At 39.4% G+C, this 17,466-nt stretch overlaps 1 long non-coding RNA gene and 4 other non-coding genes across 5 annotated transcripts; 2 read left to right on the forward strand and 3 right to left on the reverse strand.

The window, feature by feature from the left end:
• The first annotated feature begins 431 nt into the window (after positions 1–431).
• Positions 432–1,184, forward strand: LOC143715510 (uncharacterized). The gene is made up of 3 exons (XR_013195785.1): positions 432–535; positions 685–800; positions 896–1,184. It is a non-coding gene; the product is annotated as an uncharacterized LOC143715510 (long non-coding RNA).
• Positions 1,185–11,004: 9,820 nt separating this feature from the next.
• trnat-ugu (transfer RNA threonine (anticodon UGU)) lies at positions 11,005–11,078 on the reverse strand. Its single transcript has one exon. It is a non-coding gene; the product is annotated as a tRNA-Thr (tRNA).
• A 713-nt stretch (positions 11,079–11,791) lies between these two features.
• Positions 11,792–11,865, reverse strand: trnat-agu (transfer RNA threonine (anticodon AGU)). The gene has a single exon. It is a non-coding gene; the product is annotated as a tRNA-Thr (tRNA).
• Positions 11,866–12,402: 537 nt separating this feature from the next.
• Positions 12,403–12,491, reverse strand: trnar-ucu (transfer RNA arginine (anticodon UCU)). Its single transcript is given in 2 exon segments — positions 12,403–12,438; positions 12,455–12,491. It is a non-coding gene; the product is annotated as a tRNA-Arg (tRNA).
• Positions 12,492–13,321: 830 nt separating this feature from the next.
• On the forward strand, positions 13,322–13,395 carry trnam-cau (transfer RNA methionine (anticodon CAU)). The gene has a single exon. It is a non-coding gene; the product is annotated as a tRNA-Met (tRNA).
• The last annotated feature ends 4,071 nt before the right edge of the window (positions 13,396–17,466 follow it).

Below are 17,466 nucleotides of genomic sequence, written 5' to 3' on the forward strand. Positions count from 1 at the left end.
TTCACATTCGCTGCAAATATTCGCAGCACGAGCAAATAGGGAAACAAACTGCAAACTGCAAAAACACAACGGAAATGTTTCCGGGGGGGGCATAATCAATGACGGACCCGCATCCATCCGGTTGTCTTAGCGCTATTTTTTGAATGTGTGCTGTGCTTTTGTTGTCTCAAGAGGTAAGTGTTTCTCTTTCATTATGACAGACTTGTCGATGTGCTCTGATACCGAAGTGGTTTTGTGTGTTTTTAACATATTAAGTTATTGTCCCCATAACGTATTAGTCTGCCAACGTTGTTAGCTGGAAACTAAGTTAGCTGGCTAGCTCGCGTCTGGCCATTAAATAGATGCATTACTGGCGTTTGTACAATGTTGTCCTGATATCTGAACTATTTATTTAATTTTTAGTTTGAAATGTTCTGTCCGTATTGTGCCGAGCAACTGGGGGACGCTCCCAAGTTTTGCCCGTCGTGTGGTCTGAACGTGGGGTTCCTTACGGTGTGTCCATCCACGTCATCAAGCCTAGGCCGTGGGCCTACAGGTAATATCCCCTTACTGTGCTCCCATTTTAACGTTACTGTGCTGCATTGAATTGTCCCATGGTTTTAGCTGTCAGAAAGGTGGCAATTTATCAACCAATCACAAAGCATAGCTATAATGAATCAGTGTGTGTGTGTGTGTGTGTGTTAGTGAATGAGACAAGTATCCAAGGAAGAGCAGGTCAATTCATGAGGTTCAGGGAAGTTAAAGAGGCTGAGAGGAGGACCTTTTCAAAGGCTAAAAAGAAACCAAACATTATGGTCAAGGTAAACTAATATGGAGGTTTAGGTCACAATGTGACTATTACACAGTACACACAGTCTTAAACATGTTTGTTTTTCTTCTTTTCTTATTTCTGTAGATTTCAATTGGCATAATGACCAGAACAAAATATGGGTTAAAACCTATAAGAGGGAAAACTTTGCCATTAAATGTTGAACCCCTGTGGTCATCAAAACAAATTTTGCCAGCTGCTATAAAAAAACAGCGAGATTTTAATCAAGACATGATGTACGATGGAGAATATGTCCTGGTATATCCTGATGGCTCTCAGGTACAAAATATACCAGGCACAGACAAACCCTTTGTCCTTGAACATTATAAAGAGGCCATTGGAAAGTCTTACCAGAGGATCGTACTGTACATCTGCCCCCTTCAGGATTCGAGTAAGTATTGAAGTACATGTATGTAAAATAATAATAATAATAATTGATAATGGTTGGTAATTAAGTGAGTTCTTAATTTAATTTGTGCTGGTTGTAAAATTGCCATATATTTTGCATATACCTAGCCTAATAATGATGCATCATTTTCTCTTTCCAAAGTCATGGAGATGACTCCTCTTCAGAATCCGATGATGAGGCATTTGCTAGCCTTCCACTGAAAATGTAAGTTTCTCCCGCTAATTTGAGACCTGTGCTTGTGGTTTTTGATTATACACGTATTTCACAGCATTCATTTATTTTTTCTTTCAATTGCGAGAAGGAATAGATCGAGCATGTTGTGCTCTTTAAATCATATTAACAAATATCTATATTATGATTTAAATTAAATTATTCAAATTATTTGTTTGTTTTAGTTTACCAAAACAATGTCCACCAACAGTGTCCAGGCCATCTGATGGGCAAGTATGTATTATTCTGTAATGTTATTAAGTTTATGTTAATGATGTAATTATTGTTAATTTGTTTGGTGTTATCTCTACTTTCATAAACAGGCCAATGGAGCAGGACCAGGACCCAAAAACACCACATCATGTGACTTCTACAAGTAAGTCACAATGGATTCAAATTGTTCGTTCATTGCACTAATACTTTTGGCTCTGGGTTTAGCATGAAATATTGACTGCTGAATGTAATGCATTACAGTACCAAGTATAACACTTTTTACTGTAATTTCACAACCATCTTGTTTTAGTATTTCATTGTTCCTTTAATCCACAGCACATATACCAAGATCTATGCACCAGTTGTCATTGACAGCAGTTGCTCTGATGTTGAGGACGTAGACAATTTTCAGGAGGAAGACAGGTACTTTGATAGAAATAATGCTGTCAACCTTTGTTGTTGTTTTTTTTGTTTGTTTCCTCAGATATATTACATAGTTCAAGCTACATTTGGCATTTTACCTGGTTTCTGTTGCCATACAATTATTAAAGCAAATATTCAAATTGTATATATTTTTTTACTTACCCCTAAACCGAAACAAAATCTGGCAGAAATTATTGAAAGCTTGCAATGTGTGCTTCATGCTTATGCCCATCACATTTCATCACACACATATGGTGTTCTCACTGTAATGGGACCATAAAAGATTTATATTTTAATTATCCAAATAAAAGGCAGTGTTAATGTTTCTCTTTCTTGTGTTGCAGAGACGCAGATATTGGACTGACGGCTGCAGACGTTCTGTCAAATCTGTCATACAACATTAACACAAAAAGCTGTAGCAGGTTAAATATAAACCGTGCTAATGTCTGGGATGGTGCTCTGAGGGGATTCAAACGTTCCTCATTTGACCCCACCTGTAGCCTTTTGGTCAAATTCACTGATGACATCGGGCAAACAGAGGAGGCTGTGGACACAGGAGGGCCTACACGGGAATTTCTGACACTCTTGATGGACGCCATTAAAACCAGTCGATTTTTTGAAGGCAAAGAAGATGGCAAATACCTGTCATTTGATAGCAAAGGTAATTCACTTTTTGTCACATTTTGACAGTATTATAAATCAATTTGAACTAACCGTGGAACATTGCCATTGTTAGCTGCAGAAGGTGATGAGTATTTCCATGTTGGAAGAATGGTTGCCGTCTCCATTGTACATGGTGGTCCAGGGCCTCGATGCTTTTCCCCAAGCTTCTACCAGTACCTGGTTGGTAAAGTTAAGACCATTGAGGCACCAATTGAGGATATACCTGATACTGAAGTCAGGAATGTTCTCCTTGAGGTAATTGTAATTATGTGTTTCTAAGAATATTCAAGAATTTTTTTTTTATATATTTTGATGAACAATCAACAATTTGGACACCCCAGTAGCTTGAAAAACCAGTGTGATATTGGAATAAAACCAGTGACTTCCATGCTTTGTCACTAATATGTAGTCTAAATTCCAACCAATACTCACTTAAAAAAGTTGGGTTAAAATCAACCCAACAGCTAATCCAATGGTGGGTTGATATAGCACCGACCTATTGTTGGGTTATTTTAACCCAATAACTTAGGTAACTAGTTTTACCCAATAAATTGGGTTTCAAAAAACGAATCTGTTGGGTTATTTGGCCAAAATGCTTTAATCAAACTATTATTAATATTAATTATAATTACTATTATTTCCATGAAAATAACTCACTCACTCACAACTTAAGTATATTAACAATGCTTTATTTACATCCAATTAGACATTGCATTCAAAAGTTATTGTTGCAAGTGTTTCAATAAATAAAATAAAAAAAAGTAATGCAATTATAAACTGCCTCATAAGGCAACGTGTTGAAGGGAACACCTCCAGGCACAGAATATTAATGTTAAAATTAATTAATTTAGAGTTATGTTTTAAGTTCTAAGAAACATGGATCACAAAAACACAAATAAACAGTTGTAAACATTACAAGTTGTAAACATTTTCATCAAGTTATTGTTTGCAATTGCTTTCATTTACTTCCTTAAAATAAGAAATTCTTTCAATAAATAAATAAATAAATAAATAGAAGTAATGCAATTATAAACTGCCTCATAAGGCGACAGTGTGTTGAGGGAACAGCTCCTGCCACAGAATGCTAAAATTAATTTAATTACAATTATGTTTTAAGTTCTAAGAAACATGGAATACAAATACACAAACAAAACAAACCAAAGCTTGTCCAGCTTATCCAATTATAAACTGCCTAAGTAGGCGACAATGAGTTGATGGAACTCCTCCTGGCACAGAATATGATGTTTTATTAACAAAGTTCGGGAGAAGCACGTTCAGATAATTAACACGGGTGGAGAGCACTCAGCAATCATGATTAAAACGGTACATATAGACTCAGCACTCTCACCTCATTTCTCTGACAGTTTAGCAGCGTCCCTCCACCACCCCTTCTCCACTCTTCTAGTCCTAAACCACTTTACATACAGGGGGGAGTACTCTGGGTTCGGGCCGAATTCCGAGCTCGGAGCCCTCCCCCCGTACAGCACGCCAAATACGCATTATACTTTATTCCCTTTAATTGTATGTAAGTGTGAACTCGTGAAATATTGTGTGTTGTAGCAACTGCCAAACAGCTGCCGCAGGCGTTGGATACTCAATGTCTAAAACATAAAATAATTTAAAGCATGTATCCACAGCTTGTAAAAGGCTGTCTTGCTCTAGTGCCGCTCCTCCCACAATGACGAAGGCTTGTGAGCAGTTGAATTTGTCCCCAAGCTGCAGGACATGAGGGAATTGCCTCCGTTGCTCCTCCTCCTCCAAATACTTGATGATGTTTGTTCCAACCTTTAAATAGAAATTTTAAATGGTAAATATGCACAAATGGATCAAATATTACCCCAAATGTGTTGTCATAAATGATGTACCTACAGGCTGTAAATCAACAAATGCTTGTTTTGCCTCATGGTAAGAGGGCCGAGCCATCTTGTAGCCTGTTTTGTGTGGCAATGGAGGAAGGATAGCTGGCAGGGTTTTTAAAGCAACATCTCCAAGAGTGTCTTTACATAAAACAGAAAGAACAATGGATTAATCTTTAAACAAGTGCATTATATCATAGACAAAATATTATAACTTGACATGAAAGTACAGAGCTGTTGTGCAGGATTTTCTCACCAGAAGAAATGTTATTGGGTACACAAAATAACCCAACATTTTTTAGAGTGTACAGACAGTGTTTTTATTTTACTCTAGATTAAGAATGCTAGGACACTGGAAGAACTCGTGGAACTCGCAGATAAGCACTCCAGCATGCTTCAGACAGCAGGATTCTATAATGCCTGAGGACACTGGAGGATAAGGAAAAAGTTGTGGATGGTTACATCCAGTGGTACTTCACCTACCGCAACAATGTTTCCTTCCAGAGGTAGGTCACTCTGACTACTTTGTAAGAATTCAAACGAGAATTTGAATGAAACTCAAATGAGTGTCTAACAAATGTGAGTCCTACTGGCAATAGCATTAAGAACTTACCATGATCTGCCTCTTCCCCTCACCCACAACCCAACCCGGTAATAGGTTCAAGGATGGCCTGGCTACCCTCAACTTTTTCAACGCTCTGGAACAGCATCCCTCCATTTTCCTGCCCTACATGTGTTACAGTGCGGAAGACCTGACAGCCGAGAGTGTAGAGTCACTGTTCCGTCCAGAAATGAGCCCAACTGGTAGCTCAAATCGCCATGAGGAGGAGAGAGTGCTTGGCTACTGGCTGGACTACTTAATCGCTGTAAAAGGTATAATTTTCTGTATGTTGTTTGAAGTGAAGTTCACAAATGGATGATAAATCTCAATGTGTTTCTTTACTCCCAACCCCCACAGAGGAAGGGTCAGGGATGTCCTTGCAGGACATTCTGATGTTCGCCACAGGCCTGAAAGAAATCCCAGCAGCAAAATTAATACCACAGCCTCAACTCACATTCCAGAAAACACTCAAGGTTTCCTGAGGCTAATGTCTGCGCGAACACATTAAAACTCCCGATCTTACCCTCATATGAAATCTTTGAGGAAGCCATGAATTATGGAATCAAGAACGCTCCAGGATTTGGGCTCCATTGAGGTGTCAATCAGAAATTAATTATCAGTGGCAAATTTGCATTACTGTTGTTACTGTTTGCATTGCACTTTGCACTGTTACATTGTTTACAGAAATCCATTTTTTTTTTATAAGAAAAGGTGCAAGTTTCTCTATTTGGAAACTTTTCATGGCAGATTTACATTGCTGTTACTGTTCGCACTTTACTATTTGTATGGTTACATGGTTTACAGAAGTCCAATGATTTTTTGTATAAGAAAAGGTGCAAGTTTCTCTATTTGGAAACTTTCCGTGACAGATTTACATTGCTGTTACTGTTCGCACTTTACTGTTTGTCAGTATTTTAACAGTTAAAAGAAATAAAATAATTTTTATAAGAAAATGTAAGTTTGTCTATTCTGAAACATTTTGCAAGAGCCATCAGAATGAAGTTTATTTGTTGTTGCATAAATTGGTCATGAAATGTTACCGATCTAGCATGAAAGTCACCATTAGCTTCAGCATACCGTATTTATCAACACTGTTAACACCAAAAGCATACATTGTGATGGTGGAAAAAGTAAGGGAAGTCATTGCAATCGATTAATATCTTTGCTTTTAATTTAACCTTTAATTTAAGGTGTCCATATCAGTACACCACACTGGAGGCAATGCTGTCTGAAAGAAAATAAACTGCCTACACGTCTGTTAGTTCTCTCTCTCAAAGACCAGCCATTTCCTTAAGTCTAATGTAGTTGTCAACAGCAGCTGGCCAGTTGATGGGTGGAGCGAGCTGGCTCTGTCTCTCCAAGTTGGCAAAATATGCTTGGAGGTTAGCATCTCCACACAAACTGTTTGTGGGTGGCAGAAGGTCTTTGAACTCCTGTAACACTTGGGGATCCACTGGGAATCCACAATCCCTTCCACCAAACCTAAGGCCGCACAGAAAGCACAACAGTGAACTCATTTTGAATAGTGTTTAAATCTCAAAGGGAAACCAACCAAACATTTATTGAAAATGACAATACAGGTGTTACATACAAACCTGGGAGGCAGGTTGTAAATGGTATCAGGTTTCCCAGATGGACAGAGAGACTGCCGGACGGGTCTGATGGTATGGTTATTCCAAAGCTCTCGGTGTTCATCAAGCTCTTTCTGAAAGATGCCCAGGAACACATACCGTACAAGGCACTTGTGTTCATGGGTGCCATTGAAGTAGTGTCTCTCTCTCAGGTCACTGAATAAATCCATCCAGAACTGTGTCCTAATAATGGAGTACAGTGATTTTAGTTTTGTATAAATGTTTCTAATACAAATACTTAAATTATGTGACAGTCTTGGAAAACAACATTCTGCACTGCATTCACCAGTGCAGAATGGACTGTCAACACTTATTACAATTTGAAACAGTCAACCATGCACACTAATCCTTTTACTTATCATAACTATTGCACAATCGGCAGTACACAGCCTGATCCATGTATGACGCTCATATAAATAAGCCTACATTTTCAAAGTCAGCATTGTATGGTTCCAACCCAGCATAATATTACGAAAAGATTACAGAAATATGAAACAGTATTGAAAAATATGTGAGTAACAGTATTGTTAAACGTACCTCTGTTTCCTGAAAAAGGACCACCAACTTTCAATCCTTTGATTGGCAGTTGAAGTGCCATACATGTGGCTGAGAGAACCTGCAAAGTCATCGGTGTGGTCCTCTCTTAAAGAACAGTGGATGGCAGCCATGTCTCCATTTTCTGTCCCACAGTCTGTCCTAAGACGAGCCGGAAGGCCACAGCTCGAAACACACTGCAGGTAATGGTGAGCTATGTAAGGAACTCAGCTTTTTGGAAATATTAATAATCAATAATATCTTGTTATTATTAATTATAAATATTTGGGTCAGTTAATTGGATTAACTTGATGTGGCTGAATTAATATTACAATCAATTAATCAGTACTTCCAACGAACTATTTTGATTATTAATTTATTCTAATAAAGGGTATCTTCCATGGCCACCGAAGAATAATTATTTCTTCGCCTGTACAGTACTTTGAGCCAGTAGCAAAAACCGTGATCGTAAAGTGACTTGTATTGCAAACAAAACAGAACCAAATACATATTATGTACAAGTTTTATTAACTAAATATAGATATTTATATGAATATAAATAAACTAAACAACATACACACATGAATACATAAATAGGTTAGTGATAGGATGAAATTGGAAACCGGAAGAGGGTCTATGAGAAGAACCATCAGAATTTCATTTTCACATTTCATTGAATTGAATACTTGCATTTGTAATGGGAACAATTCTTGAAGTTGTTGAAAATTGGAGTCGTTGATGGTTCCGGCAGTGTCAAGTGGAAGTTGGTTGAGCGTTCTCTTTCTCCAGGAACGCATGACTGGTTTGGTGAAGGCCTGGGACTCTGTTGAGGCCACGCCGAGCACCCAGGAGAAGTGAAGAAGTCGGAAGGATGGGTGATTGGAGTCGTTGTTGGTTGGAGTCTTTGTTGGTTGGAGTCTTTGTTCCAAAACTCCTGAGATTGTCCTTGGTTCTTTGTGAGAGAGTCTTCTCTCTTTTCCATGAGGCCGGATCTGGTTGGAATCGAGGCCTGCTGGGCCCTGGGGCCCCCGTGGAGGGGGAGGGGGCTCCCCAGTCTCACCAGAACAGTGTTGCGGCTGGATGAAAAAACTAAGAGAGGGCGGTCACTGTTGCCTGCCTCTGATATACCCTGAGAAAGAACCAACCCCTAAGGTTTGAACTGACCTATGAGTAAGGTGACATGTCCGAGAGGGGAAGCGGCTCTTAGTTGATTTATGGTCTTTGTCCCCAGCATGCTTAGACTGTTCATTCAAGCTCAAATAGACATAACAAATTCACATTGCATTCTAAGAGAAGGTGATGTACATCAAAGTGTGTGTCATTAAATGAGGATTAATTTGCTAGGAAGCATGATACAGGTGAGGTTATATTGACCGTTGGGTGGTTGTTCAACCACATACACCCCAATCAAACATACCATGTTGTTATACCTAATAGTACACGAGACAGTAAATCATCACAGTTTCTGTGAGGCATGTTCCTTCATAGATCAGAGTAACACCGCAAAGTTTATTTAATTAAAGATGGTCTCTCTCTCTTAAGCATGTGGCGCATGTGGCCACATTCCTTTGAGGTCGTAAAGTCTGTTATCAGTCTTAAAGTGTTCTGTAACCGGACACCCGGCTGACAAAGTAACTTCATTTGTGAGGTTAGTTTTGGGGGAGAGTTTCATAGACCTTTATATTCATTAAATATAGTGAATATGAATAATTAGTGTGTGTCTGATTGGTCCAGACCCTACAGCTATTACTGCAGGGTCGTTGTTGGTGCTGCCACTACTGAGCCACATAACCCGCCTTGAATACCCATCGATGCAGCCACTGATGGCAATCCCAAAGGGCTTGAGCTTGTCATAGCCATCCACGTGCCACACCTGATTGGGTCCTGCAGAGCAATAGGATCGCCTAACAAACCTGCGCCTATGACGGAGAGATACTCCTGTTGGATTTAATAATCTGAGGGCTTGCATGACATCGTCTTGTTTCACTGTCAGTGAATGCTTCTGTCTCAGGGTCTGCCACATAGCCCTGTAGCCCAACAGCTGTCCTGAGCCATTCAATTCACTAGTGATGGCAGCATTCACAGTCTCCAGTGGACTGTAATTTGCTCTCCGACTTAGATTTAGCCGTTTCAGCCTTCTTTTTTAGAGTTTTCAGGCTCATTACAATACCATGCTTTGACTCCAAAAAATCGCGAATAACGTCGTTGGAGTGGTCCTTTCTAAAGTAAGCACGTATTAGGTCATCCTCTGGACCGACACAACACACACACACACACACACACACACACACACACACACACACACACACACACACACACACACACACACACACACACACACACACACACACACGCACAGAAAGATTAATTATAAAAACTAATATTCTTTAATGGGGTTGATAAATGTATAAATAGGAACACAGTAAGGGGATGTTACCTGTAGGCTGACGCTCCGTAAGGAACCCCACGTTCAGACCACACGACGTGCAAAACTTGGGAGCGTCCCCCAGTTGCTCGGCACAATACGGACAGAACATTTCAAACTAAAAATTAAATAAATAGTTCAGATATCAGGACAACATTGTACAAACGCCAGTAATGCATCTATTTAATGGCCAGACGCGAGCTAGCCAGCTAACTTAGTTTCCAGCTAACAACGTTGGCAGATTAATACGTTATGGGGACAATAACTTAATATGTTAAAAACAAACAAAACCACTTCGGTATCAGAGCACATCGACAAGTCTGTCATTATGAAAGAGAAACACTTACCTCTTGAGACAACAAAAGCACAGCACACATTCAAAAAATAGCGCTAAGACAACCGGATGGATGCGGGTCCGTCACTGATTATGGCCCCCCCGGAAACATTTCCGTTGTGTTTTTGCAGTTTGCAGTTCGTTTCCCTATTTGCTCGTGCTGCGAATATTTGTAGCGAATGTGAAATCGACAAAGTTGTTTTCTGAATTTGCATGTGTTTTCTGAATTTGTATGTGTTTTCTGAATTTGTATGTGTTTTCTGAATATGTAGTTGTTGTGGCGTTGTTTGCATGTGTTTTCTGAATTTGTATGTGTTTTCTGAATATGTAGTTGTTGTGGGGTTTGTATGTGTTGTGACCCTTCTCGGCCACCGTAGTAAAGACTGTTTTGAATACATCCAGAGGCTGGATCTCAACAATAGGAAGTAGCAGATTCTGGCCTAAGCCAGTGGTTTTCAAACCATTCTCAAAACCTCCCAGACGCTATACATTTTCGTTATCTTCCTTATTTCAAAAGGGTTAATTGAGCTACTTAGTAGAGGACTCAATGATCTGACATGGGTGTGTCCAATAAGGGAGATGAGCAGAATGTGAAGGGTAGGCTTCTGAAGTAGTTTGTGGACCCCAGTTTTAAACATATGTCTGACTCACAGAGACATCAGAGCAAAAGAGGCCACTGACTATTCTGGTGGGACTCAAAACCACAACCAGGGAATTTCTCCATTCGCATCCTAGAAGTCCAAAGTTCTATCCATTGTACCATAAAATGACACACTTCAGGGAAGTATTGCATGCGCAGCACTTCTTAGTTTTTCCAGTTTTGTGCAGGTAAACACAGTTTGTCATGCAAAGACTTTCATATGTGAAAAGGTTAAGCACTCCCATATCCTGTGCCAAAGGCACTCCTGGGATTTGAACCCAGGATCTCCTGTTTACAAGACAGGCGCTTTGACCAGCTAAGCCACAGCGCCAGATACGGTGAAATTTGTTGGTAAAACAAGTCTAAAAGAGGTACCACATCAGGAAAACAGCTGATCACGTCATGAACGAGGTCCCTTAGAGGTAAGAGGATTGTTTCCAAAACACGAGGGCCTTTCACGCCTCAAGGGAATGTCTGAACTCATTTAATTTTGGCTCTACACTCTCGATAGTCATGCCTAAAATGTTTCCTGAGCCTTCTTCTGATATGAAAGGGCAAAATCCAGAAAGATATCCATGTATTATTCTTCATATATGTAAAGACTTTGTTTGTACAAATATCCATAGGCTTGACCATATCAATAGGTAGTAGCAGATTTCAGGCCTAAGCCAGGAGCTTGCAAACCATTCTTGAAGCGCATTTGCACCACATATACATATTTTTTATTATCTCTCTCATTTAATACAGGTGAATCAAATAATTGATTGATAAGTAACGTACTCGACGATCTGACTTGGGTGTGCTCAATAAGGAAAAGAAGAAAAATGTGTTGCGTAGGCTTCTGAAAAAGTTGGAAAACCCCAGCTTTAAGCAAATGTACACCATTCGGGACACCAAAGGGACACCATTCGTGACTCTGGTGGGACCCAAAAAACGACAACCTTTTTAAAACCTTCATTTGCAACCGAGAAGTCCAGATTGTCTTTCCTGCCAAGACTTTCACATCAGAGAAGGTTGAATGACTAATCTTAAAAGCCACAGATTAGGCACTGCTGGGATTTGAACCCAGGATCTCCTGTTTACTAGACAGGCGCTTTGACCAACTAAGCCACAGCGCCAGTTACTGTCACTAGTTCGATGCTTTTGTATACAAAGTCTAAAAGAGGTAGCATGTCAGGAGAATAGCTGATTACATCATGAATAGGTCCCTTTGAAGTTACAGGATTATTTCCAAAACCTGAAAGGTGTGCAGGCTTCTGTTGAGGGACAAGGGAATATCTCAAGCCATTTATTTCTGGATCGAAACTCTCAGTACTCGTGTCTCAAATGTTTCGGGAACCTCCAGTTACGATACATCTAAATGCTGTTTCAGCTTGGAGAAATGGAAAGCGTGTTTTTTTTCTTCTTTTTTTTCTAGGTAGGTGGCCAACAATAGGTTGTTGCAGATTTTGGCCTAGGCCAGTGGATTTCAACCTATTCTTCTTTAAATAGGTGACTTAAGTTAATTAGTAGAGTACTCTGTGATCTGAGTTGGGTGTGTCCAATAAGGGAAATAAGCAGAACGTGAAGTGTATGCTTCTGAAGTAGTTTGTGGATTCAAGTTTTAAGCATATGCTTGTCCAACACAAAGACATCTGAGCTAAAGAGGGTATGCACGACTCTGGTGGGACTCGAACCCACAACCTTTGAACACCTCCATTCAAAATCTAGAAGTCCAATGCGCTATCCATTGCGCCACAGAGCCACAAAAGACAAGCTTTAAGACGCTATTGCATGCACATCACATCTTAGATTTCCACATTTTGTGCAGATGCACACTGTTCAGCATGCAAAGATTTACATATGTAAAAGATTAAGTGAGCGGTGCCCACATCCTGTGGCATAGGCACTGCTGGGATTCGAAACCATGATCTCCTGTTTACTAGACAGTTGTTACAATGTTTTGTTAAGGCTTATATCATTCTTTCATTCTAATGGAATGTCTTGTTAATGCTAATGTAATGTAATGTTTTACATGACATTCCTTGAATCTTGTGTCATGACACTCCACCCCATGCCCCCAAACCCATGACATTTCATTCCAAGAAATTTCCAAGAATCTGTGCCATGAAATTCTACTACATCTTCTTCCGGTAAACATCACAACATGTTATTTCGTGAAATTCAGTTGAATCCGATTCAATCAACATGTCCATTTTTTCTGAAATGTCATGACTTGAAATTCCAAGTGCCATAGAATCCCATACATTGCACTAAAGTGTTACTTTAAAGGTCATGTACTGCAGGTCAGTGTTACTTTAATGTTTGGTTAATTCTAGCATGAACTGAATTGCAGTGCTTTGTCAACATTACTGCATTTCTGGATAAACTTGCCAGAGGGTTAAAGAGCCCGCAGCCAACGGTTAGGTTTGTCAGAAGTGGGATTAGAACCCATGCCTCAAGGGGAGACTGTGACCTTAGACCGCTCAGGCATCCTGACATGACAGCCAGTGTTGAGCAGCATTTTTGCACCTACACACAATGGCAGATGATCTAGAATCTAGGGCTTCACCGCTCACCCGTGTCACAGCACATGCCTCGTTGGCGCAGTTAGGCAGCGTGTCAGTCTCATAATCTGAAGGTTGTGAGTTCGAGCCTCACACGGGGCAGAATGGTGCTTTTTGATACACGGGACCGTGTAAATAAATGAGCTGCTTTCTGTATTCCCTTTTATGCCTTTGTCCATTTCTTCATATGCACTGTAATTGAAATCCAGTGTTTTTTTTAAGACTAATGTTGAACAAATGCAGTAATTGTATTACTCTCATATTCATGTCATATGTGTTGGTGTTGTTACAATGTTTTGTTAAGGCTGATATCATTCTTTCATTCTAATGGCATGTCTTGTTAATGCTAATGTAATGTTTTACATGACTTTCCTTTAATCTTGTGTCATGACACTCCACCCCATGCCCCCAAACCCATGACATTTCATTCCAAGAAATTTCCAAGAATCCTTGCCATGAAATTCTACTGCATCTTCTTCCGATAAACATCACAACATGTTATTTCGTGAAATTCAGTTGAATCCGATTCAATCAACATGTCCATTTTTTCTGAAATGTCATGACTTGAAATTCCAAGTGCCATAGAATCCCATACATTGCACTAAAGTGTTACTATAAAGGTCATGTACTGCAGGTCAGTGTTACTTTAATGTTTGGTTAATTCTAGCATGAACTGAATTGCAGTGCTTTGTCAACATTACTGCATTTCTTGATAAACTTGCCAGAGGGTTAAAGACTCTAGCTTGAGCCCGCAGCCAAAGGTTAGGTTTGTCAGAAGTGGGATTCGAACCAACGCCTCCAGGGGAGACTGCGACCTGAACGCCAGCTGCCGAAGGATATCCGTCAAAATGGGGATAATGTTGAACAATGTTGAACGCCACAGCCAATCACGTCGACGCGCTATAACATTTGCAGCCAATTAGAGAGCGCCATTCTCGACATTATAACATCTGCAGCCAATCAGAGAGCGCCATTCTTGACTTTTTCCTTATCATTTTCGACATTTGACCAATCAGAGTACAAGGAAATGTCGATGGCACGTTTACGCTTAGCACCGCTAGGAGGAGGAGTCAGGAAGCTAGCCAAGTGTCAATCAAGTTGCCGAACTGAGCCGAAGGTGTACGAAGTAATGACATATCCTGAGGGGCGTGTCAGAGGTCAAAAAGTTCAGACGTCGAGCATCACTGTCACGGAGGTCAGGCAGCATCATTTTAACGGAGGACTGCGAAACTTATTTTTCGGTAACTTTAACTGTATTTTCGGACAATGTAATTTTATATTTGTATATAATTGTATACTATATTATAATTGTAAATATCGTGTGTGCTTTTTTTAAAGAAATAATTTGTATTATAGTAGTTTTGTTCAAAACGATATAACCTAACCATTAGCCCCCCAACAAAAAAATGTCTGGCAAAAAATCCCATAAAGCCATGTCAGATACTGACTGGATTGCAAGGCTAAAAAAGTTTGCCAGCACAGGAGTTTGGCCATCAAATGAGGGTAACAGGCCAGCTCCTCGACAGAAAAAGTGGCATGACGTGTACCAAAGGGTGAGTGTGCTTTTGTCACCTTTGCATGATGTAATAATTGTAATCCTAATCATTTAATTCTATGTCATCATTATTTATAGATATGTATGTAGATAATGTTGCAGGTATTTGAGATTTATGTTTTTTTATGTAAAAAAAAAACGTTTTTTTGCACTGGGAGATTCAGAGATTTGAGGCAGTGGGGGTGGGGATGTTGAGTGAATGGATGTTTTTTTGAAGGTGTGAAATGTTCCTCTCTTGTTCTTTTAAAGGAGGATACAAACTTTACTCACTCTTTATCTCTAATTTTACAGTTTGTATCTCCCCTTCAAAGAACATGAATAAAAATAAATGACACACTACAATAAATTAATGTGCCATTCATACTTGCATGTATTCTATATTATATGTGTGATAATGTTTACAGATTGAAAGATGTCCGATGCAGTCTCGCGGCCAGACAACCTTGCTCGGAGCGGTCCCAAAGTGCATATGTGGTTTTCACACTCAAAAGGTAACAATGTAAAGATGTAACTTGTATTTTTTTTATATATATATAATTTACTGAACAAATTCTTCTCGTTCAACAATTATTGTAGCCTATGTATTTTTGTGGTTGTCTTAAGCAGGCCACAGCCTCTATTGGACAAGCACCAAGGGTTGTTGAACAACAGTCTGCCGCTACTGGACCAGCACAGGAGGTCATGGCGCAGAGTCAGCGTCAGCTCCCACCCCAGCCTACTTCTAAAATTATACCAAGTTTGTCAAAGGTAATAACATTTTTTTTTATATATAATTGCAGTTTTAATATGCGTTTAGTATAAAGGTTTAAGTTCAGTGGAAATGGCTGGTATGTTTTTACACCTACCTGCCAGCTGTCACACCTTGTACAGGGGCGGCTGTAGTCTGCTTATTGGTCAGTTTCACTGTCTCAGGTTGGTTTAGATCAAGTAAAATGGTGAAAGAACAATGTAACCTATGTGATCTCTCTTTCTTCTCTGGGCTCTGCTCTTGCATTCTCCTCTTCCTCTCTAATTGGGCTTTGCCATTATGGGTTAAAGGACACTCACGTCCTTCATGGCATCTCTCTTGATTTTTCCAACTCTCTTGATTTTTTATGCACAATTAATTATACACGTATTATTAATTAAGTCATCATGAATCTGCTTTGTTGCCATTTCAAGTGTAACCTTCATTACTGTTAATAAACGCTTTCTCTTACAAACTACCCAGATAGCAAAAAATATCGGCACGGCTTCTTTTTGCCGCCGGCCCCAAAACTGTCGGCTATAGGTGCGCCCCGCTGGCGGAGATGAAACGTTTGCCGCCGAATACGTCACTCCCATTTCTTGCGAGATGCCGCCGGCGAACAGCCGCCGGACCGCCGACTTCATTCTCTCTGGCGGTTGCCGCCGTCTAAATGAACCGCGGCCGGCTGGCGGCAAGCCGCTTTGAAATCGACCAGCCATGTCATTGGCATGAGTGGAACTGACAGCATTTTAACTTTCACATTTAAAGCGATTATAATTATTATGTGAATTATATCAAATTTTGTTGTTGTTGTTGCTCCAAAGTCATTAGGGTTTATAACAGATTTGACTCAGTCTGATTCCATGATAAGGTTTAGGAAAATACATTTAAATTACGTTGAAACTCTGAAGCGATTCAGTGATATGCCTATGTAAAATATATAGAATTATTTTAGTCACTTAAGGTGACAATTCTTTACATTTCTTTGATTTATGCACAATTGAGATGCACAAATAGTCCAAAAAGAATTCCTTTTGTAAAACTTACTTGGCAATAAATATCTTTCTGATTAGGTTTTAAAATAAATATTTCATTCATGGTATGAACAATTTAGCAGAATAAATGGATGAAGTTAGACTTTTCACCAATGCCTGAAATCAGTGAACAGTGAAAGACATCTGCAACTTGGCCAAAAGCTTGGGTATGCTTTAGATTTTTTTTATTAATTTGCAACCATGGTAATATTTATAATAAACATGAAAATCCCTGTTTTGACCTGAAAGATAAAGTGAAATATTTAGAAATATTTTGTCTCTCTGTCACCCCAGGAAATTTCGTTTATGTCTTTCATTTTTTTACAAGCTCGATTTTTTTATTTATTTGACCTTTTACAGGTATAAGGGATTAATTTGCAATTGCGAGTTTTGCAATCTGTACAAATGTTTAAGAAAGTATTAAAGCACAAACAGAGAAGTACCTCCACCGGCCGTGAGGGGCAGTACCTAAAAAACAGAAGCAGATTTACCAACACAACAGTGGCCACTCGTCACACGATTTCAGTATTTGGAGAGGATATCCTATCTAGTCATTGACTACGATCTTTAAAGTAAGTACATTTTTCCTTTTTGTGTAACGCAATATTATGTTCATTTTTTACATTTTTAGTTCATCTTTTTCAAATATGTTCTTGCCTTACTAGTCAAGCTAGTAAGTTAGCCTTGTTTACAAAGTTTCCGTCATGTTTCTGACATCACATAGCTAACGTTAGTTAGGCTAACGTTACTTAGTTTCTTCCTGGCGTTAGTTTTTTCTTTTCTTCTTTTAACTATATTTACGTATGTTTATGCCAGTGTGAGTACTAGAGTATGTGGTTTAAGATAGTATTGGTCAG

This window comes from Siphateles boraxobius, unplaced genomic scaffold (genome assembly GCF_051911475.1).
Source record: "Siphateles boraxobius isolate OS27281-9 unplaced genomic scaffold, OSU_SipBor_1 6, whole genome shotgun sequence".
Lineage (NCBI taxonomy): Eukaryota > Metazoa > Chordata > Actinopteri > Cypriniformes > Leuciscidae > Siphateles > Siphateles boraxobius.